This window comes from Patagioenas fasciata, chromosome 8, assembly GCF_037038585.1.
Source record: "Patagioenas fasciata isolate bPatFas1 chromosome 8, bPatFas1.hap1, whole genome shotgun sequence".
Taxonomy (NCBI): domain Eukaryota; kingdom Metazoa; phylum Chordata; class Aves; order Columbiformes; family Columbidae; genus Patagioenas; species Patagioenas fasciata.
The window spans coordinates 10,286,523-10,303,635 of NC_092527.1; the positions used below are offsets into that span (position 1 = coordinate 10,286,523).

A 17,113-nucleotide genomic window follows, 5' to 3' on the forward strand; every position below is an offset into this window, starting at 1 on the left:
CACCCCAGCGGCTCAGCTCTGTTCTCCATGCCCAAGTGCTGATCGTCCCACCACTGGCTCGCCCTCCCAGCAGGTTCCTACACTTGTGCTTCTGCCAGTGCCTGCTGGCTACATTCTGCTTTCCCTCTGCCCCTGCTTGCCAATTGTTTCTTTACCACTTTCCAGCCATATAGCACCTGATCAGCCTCAGCCAGCCTGCAGCAAGTACCTGCTCCAGGTTACATGACTGGCCCACAGAGTGCTGTGGTTAAAATTTGCCGAATTTTCCCTTGCTTACAGCTTCTGGCTTGTTATTCATATTTCCATGCATTCACTTATGCAACTCACTTGGCCTTTTCTCCTTCAAAATCATCCTCTTAACTGAAAAACTGAGGTGAAGGGCCCATTTAGCTTGGGACAATGCATCAAGTAGCACACTGCTCACCCCCTTTCTACATAGCAGCCCACTTCTTTTTTCTATGATTAAACCTAAACCTCAACAGCCTTTTGGTTTAATATCTTTGGAAAGTCCACATTGGCCCAACTTTTTTTTGTATTCCCACTTAAGCCGTACACTCCTTGCCCACCAAGACATATGTACTGCTTGTTGTTCAAAGTTTGCTCTGAAGACAGAATTATAAATTTCCTCAGGGGATTTTATAGCACCTGTCAGGATTATATCAGCATTTCATGAATGTTAGAGGTGGTGTGAAATAAATACCATTTGTTTGCAGAGAAGAGACTTTCCCTCCCAGTCCCCGACATTTCTAGGCAAAGAGAAAATAATATCAATATCACCCAGGAACTTTGTGAGCCCAGATGAGATGCCTCACACCTGAGTTTTTGAAACAGCTAATGCAACATCATGGCTATCGGTTCCAAGTCCATTTACCACTGACTTTATCTGCAGCTGCAAGTCAGTGCTTCTGCAAATCAGAGCCCAGGGTCTATAATGATGCAGCCTGGAAAAGATTATACAATCATAGAATCATTTGGTTGGAAAAGACCCTCAAGATCATCGAGTCACACCATTAACCTAACTCTGGCACTAAACCATGTCCCTAAGAACCTCATCGATACATCCTTTAAGCACCTCCAGGGATGGTGACTCAACCAGTTCCCTGGGCAGCCTGTTCCAATGCCTGACAACCCTTTCCATGAAGAATTTTTTCCTAATATCCAACCTGAGCCTTCCCTGGCACAACTTGAGGCCATGTCTTTTTGTCCTATCACTTGTTACATGAGAGAAGAGACCAACATCCTTCATGGTACAATGTCTTTTCAGGCAGTTGTAGACAGCGATAAGGTCTCCCCTCAGTCTCCTCCAGGCTAAACAGCCCCAGTTCCCTTTGCTGCTCCTCATCAGACTTGTGCTCCAGACCCCTCACCAGCTTCGTTGCCCTTCTCTGAACTCTCTCCAGCACCTCAATGTCTTTCTTGTTGTGAGGGGCCCAAAACTAAACGTAGTATTCCAGGTGGGGCCCCACCAGGGCCAAGCACAGAGACACAATCACTTCCCTAGTCCTGCTGGCCACACTATTCCTGATACAAGCCAGGATGCTGTTGGTCTTTTTGGCCACCTGGGCACATTATGAGAAAAGTGGTTAGTTCACACAATTAGTTCCCTAAGAATACACCAACAGAGGCACTGAGCAAATCCAGCTCTCTGGTGCACCATTCACGTGACCCTCATCAGGAAGGCATCATCTTATGCCCTGCAATCTCCAGCTATATCCAACCCAGACCTCTGGTCTATTCAGCATGTCCTTGCTTCGTTCTTTTGACTACACCCTCATTCTTCATTTTTTTTCATTATCTGCCTCAAGAAACAGCTTGCAACTCATGTTCATTATTCATTCTTCCCACTCTGATGCTTCCCTCAACTTTGTGGTTGTGTAATTAAAGGCCATTTCCTAACCACATGCACAGAGAAGCTGCATCAAGGTTGCACAAGCATTCCAAGAGCCTGACTTTGCAAATTTAATATCTTTTGCAAGTCTGCAGTCACATATGTCTATAATATAGCAGAATTAATAAATAATCATGCTTGTCACTTCTTTACCAAGGGAAGAACACCGCATACCCCATGCCCTCCCTCTCACCTTTTTCTTTGCATGTGTACCCCCCAGGCCACCTGGGTTCCAGCCTAAGAAGGAACAGAGCACAAGACTGCTACAGCATGGCACGGTCTCTGCCAGTGGGACCAAAATTCAGAAACTCTTCCACACACACTCCCCACTCTCCTCTCTCCATGCTCAGCAGCAGCAATTCTTTCCTTCTCCGTAGGGACAAAGAGATACAAGACAAAATGTAGGTGGTAGGCTGCAAGCCCAAGCCCGTGTGTGCTGTTTGCACATCAGTTCCGGTTCCAGTTCCAAGGCTCATCCTGGCACCAGGAACTTGCAACCGGACGGACAGCGCCGCCAGTCAAGCAGAAATGGTCCTGGGACCAAAATTTGCTGCTACAGCTGAACGTGTGGTGATGGCCACATGCTGAACGGCTCCCTGCCTTGTCTGAGGGATAGTCACACCATCCTTGTGTTGCCTACTGCAGCTGGGCAATGACTTTTGTCTCCCCAGCTCAGAGCAAGCTACAGCATTTTACCTCAAAGTCTCCTCCTCTGCTGAATTTACCATCCCGTCCCTTTCCTCCAGCTCGCTGCTGTAGGGTCCCAAACGAACTACTGAATGCGAAGACCAGAAAGCAGCTAGATCATCTAGAAAATAAAGTGCCACTTGTGTAGTGCCATTACATTCATTGATACCTGTATGGAAAATACCCTTCATAATCACTACAACAAAATCTCCTCTGCTGCTGCAAAATCCTAAACTAGCAAGGAGAAAGAATAAAGGGGAATTTTTTAAAAGGCAGGGACAATTAAGGGAAAAAGCATGGGGGGAACAAACAAGAGTGAAACTTGTGTAGCTAGTATTTTACACCCAAGCTTTTAGCACCAAAAAAAAAAAAAATTACACTGCATTGAGGGCAAAGACTCATTACCAAGATTGCAGATTGCTGAGCCCTCTGCAGGGGAATGCGACAGGCAGTATGGGCTTTGGCTGGAGTTAAACGTGCCCAGTGATCAGCGATTCAGATCATTTTTTCCGGTAAGCAGCCGTGGGTATCTGCTGAACAGAAACACTGCAGTTTGTATTTGTGGCGTTGCTTTCGGTATGCTGACCTAACATCAATGTATAGCAAACAGTTAATATAATTAGAGATTTGCAAAATGATGAGATGTAATCTTTCCAGTGCCCCAATTCTAGCTAGAAAGGCATGTGTGGGAGCACCTGGCTCTCTCAAAAAATACCACGGATTGTGTTATTAAGGTTTAAGTGCGGACTTTAGTTACTCAAAGTAGATTTATTTTGCTAGAGAAAGGGGGATTCCTCTGCTTGGCTACCAATAGAGTGTGTGCCCTTGAAAGATTAATGTTTGCCCAAGGAATTTTTACATTCCTCAGCTGGAGGCTTTGCTGTCACCCCATTGCTTCTGAAGCTCAGTGGCCACAGTCAGTGTGACGGCAGGTAACGCAGCCCGTGCCCCCACGCTCCTGCAGTCACACTAGAGTGGTAAATCATATTACCTTTATAACACTGTTCTTAAAACAGTAATTAAAAGGGCTGCTTATTTTGGGACAGTAAAAAATATACATACATACATATACTACAGCAAAACTACTAGTGCTGGATGATGAGCACCTGTCTTCTATGGAGGCTTTGTAGAAAAAGCGCACAAACTTTTTTTACTGAGCAAGCACAGAGATCAACCTACCAAGACCGCAACAATTAGTGAGTTCCTAAAAATACTCCCAACATGAGTAATAATCCCTCATCCAGCGCTCTGAAGGATCCTACAAACAAGCTGGTTCAGATGAAGACACTGAGGAGCCTGAGCTAGGCAGCCTGCCCACAGTCACACAGAACTGCTGCCGGGTGCTCAATACCCAGGAGGCAGATTTACTTTGAAGTTTATTGTGTCGTCTTTATGCTTTGTTCTTCTTGAACATAGTATTTAGTTCCCAAAAAGGTATTTACTGCTCACTGGAAGGATACATGATTACTCAGCGACTTGCATCACTGCATGCTTTTAGTGTTTATTTCAGTTGCACAAGTTACAAAAGCCATTGCTTTTGGCAAGTCAATAAAAAAGCTCCCATCGTTCACAGGTTCAGCCCCTGCATTTGTCAAATCTATTAGAAGATAGATTCTGTCATTTACAGAACTTTTCATCTTGTGTAGCCCTAAACACCAGCAGCTGGATTAAGATTGCCTTTTCAGAGTTCACAAGGGACTTTTACTGCTGTCATATCTAAGCAAGACTTTAAAAACTATTGCTCACAGCAAGATTTATTGAAGGGCTGCATCTAGTGACAAATGTTGAAGGAATAACAAAATCCTTTGTATTGTTTCTTGACCTGCCTGTTTATTAATGTTGATGTTTCCTCATAACTCAAAAGCACAGCTTTGTGCTTCTGATGCACCCGTATGGAAACAAATACAATGCTGCTGCTGCTTCTGCTTGCCCACATCAGAAAAATCAGCCCATTAAAATGTTAGTGTGGAAGTTGCCAGTAACTACATTGCATTGCTTTGCCTGCTTTCCTTGTTCAAAATTCACTGACAAATCTGTGCCAGCTCCACACAAGAATGGACACGTCTTCCAGGAGTTAAAAGACAACATATTCCTAATTTTTCTTCATTTTTTTTCTTTAAAAGCTCTGACTTCATTCATGGACAGGGACACTATGCAAAAGTTTGTAACTACCATCATTTCAGTGCAACTTCAAAATACAAGCGGGGTACCCTGCTCTGCCACACATGCTGAAGTTTATTATTGCTAGCAATGCCAGGTTTTACCAGAATCTCTTCCAGCCCCAGTGTGCTGAAAGAAAAACTGAAAGAGGTTCTTCCTGGCTGCCCTTACTCAGGGAACATTCTCCATGCATTTAAGAAGAGTTTCTCAAGATCGTATAATTGGAGTCTGAAAAGTGGTTAAAATCTGCTCCGTTACTTGTGCATACTGATTTCCCCTGCATACATTCAGACATTTGTGCCTGGTTTCCAATGTGCAAGAACTTTGTCTACCAGGACATGAGCACAGAGGAACCCCAGGATGGGCTGGGAGGAGTCTTCTGCATGGCCCAACTTGCCTCCTGCCAGGACTGCTTGTCACCTTGTCACCTGGGCCACGGCCCGAGCAGCCAACTCCACCCTCCCAGGCTCCACTGACTGAATTCAGAAGACAAAGCTACATCAGATCTTCTCAAACCAGCTAATAGGATTGTTATGCTTCACCAGCCCTGAAGTTCCTCTTGTTCTGTGAATATCTTACTCGGAATAATTCATCAAAATAATACCCTAGATCCAATCACGATCAATCCCTTTGTATAACACAGGCATGTAGTGAAACCTTCCATTATCTCCATGTTCTTACGTCAATACATCACTGCAGCACTTCAGCTCCAACTAGTGCGCTGCTAACTGTGACTCTTAATTGGCTGCAATATTGCTGCTTTCCAGGTTTCCAATTTGTGTAGGAATCAAATTTGTATTTGTATCGGTGCATTAGGTATAATATTCCTCTATTAATCTCTTCGGTGATACAGTCACAGATTCCACTCTGTTACAGATGCAAGTATCACAATATTTTAAAAACAGACAGACTCCAAACATTAAACAAAACTGGCCATGATTCTGACCCTTTCTAGGTAGATTCCTGCCACCCGTACACACATGTATCTGTGAGCATCTCCCAGAGTCATCTGTTGGCTGGAACCTTCTTAAAAGCAGCTAATTCTAAAGTAAGTCACATATAACACTTGAGAAAATAAAACTTATATTGCAACCAGAACTTGATGCAAGAAAATAGTAGTATTCTTCATGAGAAACTGAAAAGAGTAGACACGTACCAGTAGAAACCAACACAACCTGAATGTTAAAACCTTGTTAAAACTTATTTTCAGGCAACCTGTTCTATAAAGACTTGCAGATACACCTAATTTATGTCCCAAAATTAATACTATTGTTTTCCAAAGATGACAGTGTGGCACCAGAGCCCTTGCTCGGGCCAGTATTCCACACACAGTTTGCAGCAGGCTCCCTGTAAAACTCAGCACTGGTACATGTGTTTGCAATACAAATTTCTCACCCTGAGGAGTCCGGTGAGTGGGTTGGGGCAGCAGCATTACACACTGAGGTCTCTGGATGTGCTTCCACAGGATACAGTATAAGGAGTACCCAGTCCCATCTTTGTGAGAAATAAGCAGATCTCCATTCAGAAATAAGATTGAGATCTGATTGCTTAATACCATAGTGGTTTAAACAAGTCTTCCGCAACAAACTTATAAATCCCTAATAATAAAGGAGTTGAATTATTTGTAGTAATTATTGAGCAATTCATTATGAGCTAGCAAATAAGTTAAAAAAAAAAAATTGGCCACTACCAAGTAATTTGACAACACAAAGAAATAAATTAATCAAAAATTACCCCATATGAATTATCTGGGTAGCCCTGGTAAATATATAACCTCTTTCCAATTTTATTAGCTGCTGTCCAGCTCTTGCACACAAAATGTGATTGCATGTGCAATAAATATTAATGGTTCGTAAATTAAATAGCATTATTCTTCTTGACATAACACCATTTTGCAAGGCCCCATGGAAAAGGTACAGGCAGTTTGTTGAGCAAGCTCTGATAGAAGAAAAATATGCCTTTGTTTTTGCCTTTAAAAGCATTTGTCAGGATTTATAGGGTATATCCAAAAGGCAATTAAGGCAACATTTTACAGAAAGCTACCATATGCCCTCAAATAACAAAGAGCAATAAAAGGAAGGTGTGATCTGTGAAAACAATTTGATTTATAGAATTAACATCTATAAAATGTAGATACTTTCAGTCTAAACAATTTGTATAGGAGCAGCTTATGCATATAGATAACGCAGAATCTTCATGAGGAGCAAGCTGCATTGTTCATATTATAGTAGTGCATCGCTATCAAGGCTTAATTTTGGGGCGATAAGAGCAAAGTGAGCTTTGTCCCCTCAAATAGCAGTTCCCAGAAGACAGCAGCACCAGGGCACAGACACAAGCCAGAGCAAGGCAGCACACTGGGGTGTCCGCTGTCACCCGGGCATCGCTGCCCAGAGAAACCGCAACATCAGCCCAGGAGGCACCACCAGAGTCACAGGGAGCTTTGCTCACCCTGGGCAAGAAACGTAAGAGAAGGTGAAGCAGGAGAACGAGAGAGATTGGCACCATCTTCAGGGCAGAAATGAGTCAGCAGCTCATTGGGCAGTAGCAGCATTTTAACAAATATAAATGGAGTGTGAGTGTTCTCCTACGTAACTCCAAACATGAGGTGATGGAACCCCAGTCAGAACGTTAGTTCTGCAGACATAGAGATGCTGCTGCACAGAACAGACAGTAAAGTACAGACGCCTTAGACATAAGATGGGAGGACAAGGGGGACACCGAAACAACACTCACATTGCAGGCTGGGCCATGACAAAGACAGAGCACAGTCTTGTCTTCAGTGCCTGGAGAAGAAAAAAAAGAGAAATAAAGTGACCCGTAGCAAGGAAAGGGCAAAAGACTGAATTTTGCTAACTGAATTTCCACAGTTGTCCAAAATGCAACAACCTTAGCTTGCATTTGCTGAGTGTGCATAGATCCCTCCATACATGAGATTTCAGAGATAGCACATCACAGGGAAAAAAAAAAAAAAAGTAGTTAGATCTCCAGTAAAGGTCTGTCAGTGCTGGAAGTGTTTCAGCTCAGCAATAAGGACAAACTAGAAAGTATCCACAGTAAAACACCAGAAAGCAGTTCTTTTAGGGTGAAAGACGACAGGATGGAGAGAGGGAAATGGACCTAAGGGTGGCTGGTTTATTTTAAGGTCTATGAGGTTACAGTGAGACCAAATTTTCTGTGGAGGAACCAGCAAAATTACACTGATTAAGAAAAAGGATATGGAAGGAATTGCTGAGAAGCCTGAGGGACTGGAGAGCAAATAAGATGTGGGGGTTTTAGTCATTAAAAAAATAAGCTTAAAGTTGCTAAAGGAACTAGGATACACATTTTTGATGGTATAGGTGGACTGAAGCTTAGCAACTCAGTCAAGGAAAATGCTGAATTTTCTGCAACTCTGTTGCTAGGAAGGCCCGAATAAGTTGGGTGCAGACAGTTCATAAACTGTCCATTCCTCATCTGGGATGGGACTTGAACCAGTCAAGAAGGCTGTGGTTTGAGTTAATCTAGAGTAACACAGATCTGGAGATACTGCTTCTTTCTCTTCAGTGCACATGTCACGCAGGATGGAATTTGCTTTATCTGTCACAAATATTGACTCGCTACAGACAAGCTGAGTTGGGGATCAGCACACTTGAAAACGTGTAAGGAAAAACAATTTCTCACCTTGTGGAAACAGGGATATTAGGTGCAGAAAACAGAGTGACAGGGAACACACAGTGCAGAACACACAGGTGTAGAGCAAAAGAACACCTCACGTCCAGGCTGAACTCACAAGCACATGCTCAACACTAGCAGATACTTAAGGAGGACACAGTGTGTTTTCCCCATTCTTTCAAAGACTTCTGGTTGCTCTGGTGAGCGAAGTAGGAGCTCAAGGCCTCATCCTTTCCTTGGGGCAGAGTGAGGGGGGCTCAGCTGAGAGAGGATCTGTGGAGACACCAGGGAACAGAAAGATCTTGTGCGTATGGTAGTACAAAAGTAAGGATATTCACACCTTCAGTTTTTATAAATAAAGCTATTTCTTCTGCTCACTTTATTTCTTTGTATCATTTCAGAAACCTGTAGGACTGAAAAAGATACTGCCAAAAGTGATGAAGAGAAATAATAAGTAACCCTAAATGCTAGTTCTTTGGACTTTGTTTAGTTTCAGGTACTTGACTGTAAGTGACAGACCTCTCCCGAGGGCTGTTTCTGCGGTTCTACCATGACCCCAAACTGGGCTCCAGTGCAGGTCCTTTGGCAGGTAATTCTTTTATAAATAGAATATATCCATTTGAATTCATTACCTGGGTCAAAACAGTCACGTATCCAGCATTCAGAGAATCCCATGTGTCCCTGTCATTTTTCACAGTCAGCAGAAAATACAAACTCTTATGTTGAAAGTAAAGGAAACAAAAGTGCAGAACACCTGCTTGCTACAACCACAACAACTGCCTGGCTCTGAACTGATGAAACATGGCAATATTCAGTAATTTATACAGCAACGAAGACAAAACAGTAGGAGATTGCACTTCCACGACCAACAAGCCAACAAAACAAAAAGGGGGTGAATGTAATTTGAGGTAGTCAGACCAAAAGTGACGCAGATTATTTCTGCTTCCTGCAGTAAATAAAACATGCTGTGTCAGCTCAAGAGAAAAAAAAAAGCACTCCAGCAATGCTGTCCATCCTAAAAGAAAGGCAGCGGTGAGGGAAGGTCATCTGCTGCAGCGTGTTCAATATGGAGCTTGTTCCTCAGAAGGAGCCAGCAGCGGGACAGCCAGGGGCTGCAGCCACAGGAGCTGCTCCCCGCAGCCGCCTCACGGGCAGCTCCAGGGCACAACTTGCAGCTGGATGCGCGAGGGAAACACAATTCAAACCGCTATTTTGGAAAACTAAAAGAAGTTGCTTCCTCATATCGCTGCACCATATTTCTAGGCTGTGGACTGAAAGAGAAAAGAATTAACTTCTTCTAATGTGTCCATGTGACCTGGTGATTTCGCTGTCTCTACCTGTACACATGCCTCAAAAACAGAATGATGTGTTTTTCCCCACGCTAAGCACTGTTGGTTTGTGTCTAGAAATGTTTTCTATCCCACAGCCCAGAGATTTTAGAGAGCTTCACCCATTATACAAAAGCTGGACAAGTCACCATCGATTTTGTTTAAGGAAAAAGTTCAACACCACTGCATGCAATTTCAGCACAAAGAAAAAACAGATTTATACAGCAAATACCTTATGGTTTCTTCCAACCAACAAAAGAGAGCTTGAGCCACACAGCCTGCTCCACCACATCAGCCAGAAAGGTGCTTATTCGTATTTCTCACAGCCAAGGAATAACAAATTATCAGAGAGCAACAAGCTGGCTGGTTAAACTGCCCAGCCTTTCCTGCAGGCAGGACCGCACCAATGCATATGGAATGTATTGTCCAAACTATCGAAAGGTCCACCAGACTAAGCTTTGCTTAATCTGGCCAGTGACTTGCAGGCAGTGGAAAGCAAACAAGCAAACAAATAATGAGATCACAAATTTCTTGCAGCTATGAGAAAAGGAGGTACTGTTTGCATAGTAATTACCCTGGTTCAATTACAGTAAGAATAGTCTTAAAAGAAAAGTTGTTCTCGTTCCTCTGGGGACAAAAATGAGTAAGAAACTATAATTATCTTCCCTACTTATTTCCATGACAGTTGAAGTATTTCCTGTAGAGAATGAAAAAGACAGTACTTAGCATGAAAATAAGACATTTATTTTCAAGAGATATGGGAAATTCTACACACGACACCTCTAAAACCTTCTATTCATTGCCCCTAACATTCAACAATTTTTATCCAAAAGTAATACTTCTTGTTAGATACACTATCGACTGCTCTCCAGTCACATTATTATATGCCAGGCATGTTAATAGAAACCTGCAGTCATCCTGCTGAGGTCCATGTTCTGAAAGCGGTCCTGATTATTTTTCTGTACTATCTTAGTGTAGTTTCACAGATGACACTGATAGTCCCCATTTACACAGTGAGAATAAATCCCTACGATCATAACACTATGCAATTTGAAACGTGCAGATGACTTCCCCCAAGAAATTGCACAAATAAATCACCTGAAAGCAATAACAGCACAGGAAAGTTCTGCAGCTCTAGACAATGTGCAATCAGCCAACGCACACTGTATATATTCCTTTGCCTTTATCACGTCTGACAAGCGTACGGTTTGAGACTAACAACAGAGACTGTCTGTTCATCAGGAACAGGGCAGAATTTATAGAAAACACCTCTTGAAAGGAAGCACTCCAGATGGAGTGCCAAATCTCCATGTCAGCTCCAGACCGGTAATAATTTGTGCTCTATTTTCCTCTAAAGCAACCGTTTCTTATAAGAATATTCAAAGAATGTTTGGAGCTGAGTGTAAATGCTTCAGCTATAGTACTTCTACTAAAATCATATAGCACAACTACAAGGAGAACAAGCAGACATGATTCAGGGTATAGGCAAAGTATACAGAAGTGCCTTTTGCCTCTAGATTGCCATGTTGAAAATGGGTTAGGTCAACTGATGCCTGCCTAGCAAAATTTGCTGCTGAAACAGACCAGTGTCTAATTCAGAGGAGCCAGATTCTGATCACATGCACAGTGATGCGCAATTGAGAAAATGTTAACTACACCAGTGAAGGAACTGTCAGGTTTTCATTGAATCCAAGGAATGAGAAATCACTGCCACTGTCAGTGGCGCAAACCCACCGTTTTTACTATCGCTGCCGGCTGCAGGACTAAAAATTGAGCAGCTCAGCTGAGAGGCCAAGGACTATGCTGCACTCTCATATTGGTTGCAGTGATACCTCCCAGGCATTACCTACACACCACAGAACTCACAGCCCAATGTGCATCATGGTTACAAGCGCTGCAGGTACCAGCTTTCCCAACAGGTGATGCAAAAGTGCATCTCTGCTGCTTGGGCTATTTTGTTGTTGCATCTTTAGGAGGACGTAGGAAGGTCTATCCTGGCTTGGCATGCCAGTGCTGCCATGTGTGGGTTAGGGTTAGACTCCTGAATCTGAGTCTTTCAGGTGGACTCCAGAACTGCAAAATGGCAAAAGGGCTTTTACCTAGCAACAAATGTCCTGCTCACAGCAGTGAGACACGTGGAAGGCTGTGGAAATCTCTCTCTGGAGAGGAGAGGACTCCTGAGAAGTGGGTCAGCGCCAAGTTTATTTCTCTGTGGGGTTCTCCACGGCATGGGTCATAGGTCTTAAATACACGTGGGAGCACAAAGGGAATCTGTCTGCCATTTCGCAAGGCCAGAAGCAGACGCAAGCTGGGAGATGGCAGGAAAAGAGACTGAACTCCACTGGCTTTGTACCACCAGAGCTCTCTGTGACAAGTGTTTCCCTGTGCTGACGACCAGAAGCAAGCTCTGCTCCATCAAATTTAACAGGAGATGCTGTGAGAAGAATAAATACACCTGCTCTGGGTCAAATCCTGAGCAGTCACCATGCTAGGAGTGGTACAGGGGAATGTGGTAGCCTGTCAATGAAAGAAATTACATACTGGGCAATAAAAAGACTCAAACCCAAACTATTTGCACACACCCAGCAGGCAAGGTCGGAAGGCATTGGTAGGCAGCAGGGGGGAATGGCCTCTGCAGCTGTAACCATTTGAGGAGAGGGAAGGGGATGCAGCACAGCCCCCCACGTCTGCCAGCATGGCCCCTGTGAACAACTGCCCCCAAAACTGTATCTGTATGGCCACTGACACTGACGGATGGCAAAGCAGGGAATTATCGGCCTCAGGACCCGAGCTCAGACTGATGCATGAAAAACACACACAGAAAATCACCTTATACAGCTGGAATTGGAATCAATAAGTTATCAACACTACAGAGAAGAAGGGGAAAAATCCCACTTCTCTCCAGCCTGGTGGTTCTGCTTACTAACTAGGGCTATTCTGTAGTAGTCAATATTTTTGCAAACTGGATGTAATTCATGTATAAGTACAACATGGATTGAGGGTGGCTGAGGAGAAAGGGAGATAACAGAACAAAACATATGCCTGGACAGTATTTGGATTTGGAGAAATTCTGAAGCACCTCCATCGGATGACACAATTTCTTACCCTGTGGCAGCCCAGGAAAAATATAGTGTCACAAGGTCACCCTGAATTGTACTCCCAAGGGGAGAAAGAAGAGTTGTAATCACCACCATTGGGTGAGAAGAGACTAGAAAAATATGAAGCCCTGCCTTTGTGTGCTGCAATTGTTATTATAGCTTCCCAATATGTCATTTGATTTCTATAAGCAAGTATTACATGGTGTCCGTTTTGAGAATAAATTTTCTGGCATGCTTCAAAAGTGCAAAATTCACTGAGAATTGTTTTTTAAAGGAGTTAATAGTGTCTGAAAACTCTGTTGCATTTACAGTCTAAAGGAAAAACAAATACCTTATCAGCCCTCAAATTGCATGCAATTTCATGCACCAGTATAAAGTTAAAAATGAATAATTCCATGCCTAAAGGAACCAACTCTCACTTTCACTTTATGTTGAGGGGCATTTACATTGAGTTTTGTGTATTTATCCAGATGAGAAGAGTATAATACACACTTACATGGAAAAAAAAATAAATCTATTTTTATAATTCTGTCAAGTTTTCATATTGTCACACAGACAAATTGGTTCTATATTCCTGAGCCATGCTGCATTATGCCAGGAGAGGAAGAAACATCCCTGCTCCACTAAGTTGTGGGGGAGTAGACTCAGCAGGATGGGGGGGTGGGGGGGGCGGAAAGGATGAAAACAATCCTTTCTCAGCTGAAGTTGTGGGTGGGCTCCAGGATATTTTGGTAATTCACTTGCACAATATACTGCTGCAATGTGCAAAAAAGAAACAGCACCAGAGTACTGCACACACCACAATTTTAACCTTATATAAACTGAGTCACAGATTTTGGCCACCGTGTTCATCCATCTGGAGGCTGCCCTGGATGCTCCAGGTTACTCCTACAGAGGTCCAAAAGCCCACACAAACCCACCTCCTGCCCAGATATTAATACAGATTCTCTTGTACACACCTTTGATAGTTTTCCCCAGTGAACAGTGGAACATACACTGCAAAAGGTGAAATATAAACCAGTATTTCTCTAGTGCTGGAAAGTGAACAGCCAAAGGCTGCTGTGCCCCAACACTTAGTACAGCCTGAAGGAAAGCAGTGTCACAGCGCTAGATTACATTTCAACAACAAGATGACCTTGGTGTCCTTGAAGTGTTTGTCACCAGCAGTTGCCTTCGTTCTGTCTCAGTACAGTAGTGGTGCTTGGCTGTTTTACATCAAATCACAGTAACTTTAACCAATGATAAGTACTGGATTCTGTGAAGAGCCCATGAAGCAAGAGGCATATGACGAGAAGACATTCCTATTAAGAGCAACTATGGCATTAGAAATACATCAGTGGTATGCAGAGAAGCCACATTTTCCAGCATTCAAGCACTTTACAACCTCTAATGTTTTTCACCACTCTACACCCTAGAAGGGGGGAAATACAGATAAGGAACTACCACTTCCCCCAATTAGAAGATGGAAAAGTGAAGCACAGAACTACTGCAGCCCCAATGCATCTATTTCTGTGTAATCACCATTAAAATTCTTTGCACTTTTGGGCATAAATTGCTTTCCAAGGTCACATTGGGCATGATGGGTTGCTGCTGTATTTTCTCAAACCCTAACTCTTCTTTCCCCTGTGTTCCTACAGGCAAGGAAGCAGGTTTTAAGGCAAGTCAGAGATCTTCTGACAGCCTTATTCATGCAAGTGTCCTCCTTTCCCCTCAGCCAGATCAGTTAGCAGGAATGTATCTGGCTAAGTGAAGATTCAAAGTCCCTTAACATGTTATTTCTTACATTGCATTAAGCATTTGTCTCCACAGGACTATTTAAAGACAGCTAGGTGAACCTGACTTAGACCAAAATTCACCTCTGAGCTCAGAGCAATATTATCACTACTACTGGGGCTCATTTTGGGGAGCACTACACATACTGAGAAAAAAGGGGCTCTCCAAGAACTGAGTGGTCTCAACTTTCTCATCTCAGTGAACTTCAGGTCTGAGAGTGGCCCCACACTGACAGAGGAGACATTACAACAGAAAGGTGTCCCAACACAAAACTCCCTTCAAAGGTTTCCATGATGGTCTTATTTGGCCTGTGGTAAATATGCATATATCTGGTTTTGCTGAGCTTGTGATATTTTCTTTGACATTTGAAACTTGTAGCAATCTGCCTCAACTTAATACAAGTATTTCTAAGCATGCATATGTGGCGTTTCTTTCAAAGTTATTTTCTTCTATTATTATTGGAATAACTTGTTATGTATGCGACAAAGTCTCTGCATCAGCACAGTCTAAACCTTACAAGAACAGGACTGTACCAGAATTAGGTCTTTCACATCAAACACATCTTCAACAGACTCAAGTAAATGAGGAACAGAAGTTTAACACCGTCTGAAACTAAGTGCAATTGTCAGCTGCTGTTTTTCGAATGAGCCATCTAGCACTCTCATCCTTGGAAAAGCAGTGATACAGAGCCAGAGAAATTCACTGTATCCCAAGGGCTTGGGACTGAATGCTGGTTCTTCCTATATAAAGATTCAAAAAGGCAGCAGAGAAAATTATGAAAGGCTTCTTTGGGGAAATTTTTTGAACCAGACAACTGTGTTAGAAGATAGCTCAAAACAGTGAAAATTAACATAGTAAAAATGAAAGTGTGTATATGGCACGCTCAGTTAGCAACAAAATTTCATAATTACACGACCATAGTTACTCTTAGCAAACATCAGCTCTAGTCTCACCAGAAGAGCTATTCTTGGTCCCACTGACTTGAACATGACTACTCACACAAATATATCTATTTATCTATCCTAAGATCATATAATTTTGGAAAAATGAAGAAACAAAAAACCAAACACAGAAAGCCACCGTCCATGCGCAGGGTCACAGAGCCGGAGCAGAGCACAGATCACCTCTGCCCACACGCTTCACAGCCCCACTGCGCCCCGAGCCAGCACACCAGCCTCGAGCAACTAGCGAACAGGACCCATGTACTCAGGATCTTGAGGTTTCTGCTCATCTTCCATAAAATGATAAGTAAAAGGAGGCTTTTTGTTGTGGGGAACTTTCAGCTGGATCAGGCCTATTAAGTATTACTGTAAAAAAAGCCAAGCAACCAAGGGGAAAACCAAAACCAACTCCACACCAACCAGCCACCATGAACTGAGGAAGAGTAACACATCTACACACCATGGCTTCCGAGAGGCGGGCTGGCAGAGAACGTCATCGTCTGCGCTTGGCTGCACATTGCTCTCTGTTCTGAGCACCTCACCACACACAATGTGCACATAAAGAACAATGGTGTGCAAAGGAAAACCCTGCAGAACAGCATAGGGGCTTGGCTGACACAGAGTCACAACTGGCCGTGAAAACACACAAACAAGCAAGCCAGGCCTCTACTTGAGAAATGCCTCTTTGTCAGCTTAATTCTTGTCATACAGTCAGATCAGTCAACTGCAAACACAGTTACAGATCTCTGTAATAAAATATTAATAGCTCTTGTATACTGCTTCCACAAGGTAACATAGTAAAAAATGAATGTTGCTCACACATTTCCACATTTTGTCTTTTGTCACTGCTGAAAGCTTATGTCTAAGAAAGCTAGTTTACTGCAGCATTATTCCTTTTGTTTGTCTTTTACCCCTGGGAGGTATTTTTCCTTTAAAAATTAGAAAATAATTAAAATTCCTCACACAGGACAATGGTAAATAAGATTAGGGTATGCATTTCAAATGTAGCATACTAATGGCATTTTTGGACTCCGCAATAAATCGTCTCTATTCTCTGCAAGCAGTAGAGTAAATGGACAAAATCTCTGAAATATACATCCCCATATACCAGTCCCATACCTCCATTCTGATCTTATCTTTCCACATCTGGCTTGACCAGACATCTTGGTATTGTAGCTACAATATTAGCTTTTTATACATTACACAACAATCCAGTAATCTCATGAACTGCAAATACTGTAGGAATGCAGCAGCCTGCTCAGCCCCATTAAACCATTTCAGCCTTTTTGCCAGGGCCAGTTGTCAGCAATAAGCAGCCAAACATACACTGCTTTATTTCATTCACTTTAGCATTTGGTTTTACTGTTTCCATTTAGCACTGAACTGACAGAAGAGAAAGGTTTTAACGTTTGATATGAGGACTGCTTATTTCAATCCACTGAGGCTGCTTTGGTTTTGTACCTAACCTTTGGGTGATCTCATCTCTCTCTTAGGTTTCTGACATTTATGTTTGTTCTGAGTAGCTGCAGTTTACCCTACTGCAAACAGTAAGATCATGACTGGATATTTCCATTATCCAATAAGTTT

General features: G+C 42.9%; 1 long non-coding RNA gene across 1 annotated transcript in view; it reads right to left on the minus strand.

The window, feature by feature from the left end:
* Positions 1–17,113, minus strand: part of LOC139828488 (uncharacterized) — a 53,908-nt gene that overhangs the window by 11,904 nt on the left and 24,891 nt on the right. The window contains exons 3-4 of the long non-coding RNA XR_011740164.1: positions 8,396–8,659; positions 7,469–7,518 (exon numbers count right to left, since the gene is read on the minus strand). This is a non-coding gene — a long non-coding RNA (uncharacterized lncRNA). The remainder of the gene's footprint in view (positions 1–7,468; positions 7,519–8,395; positions 8,660–17,113) is intronic.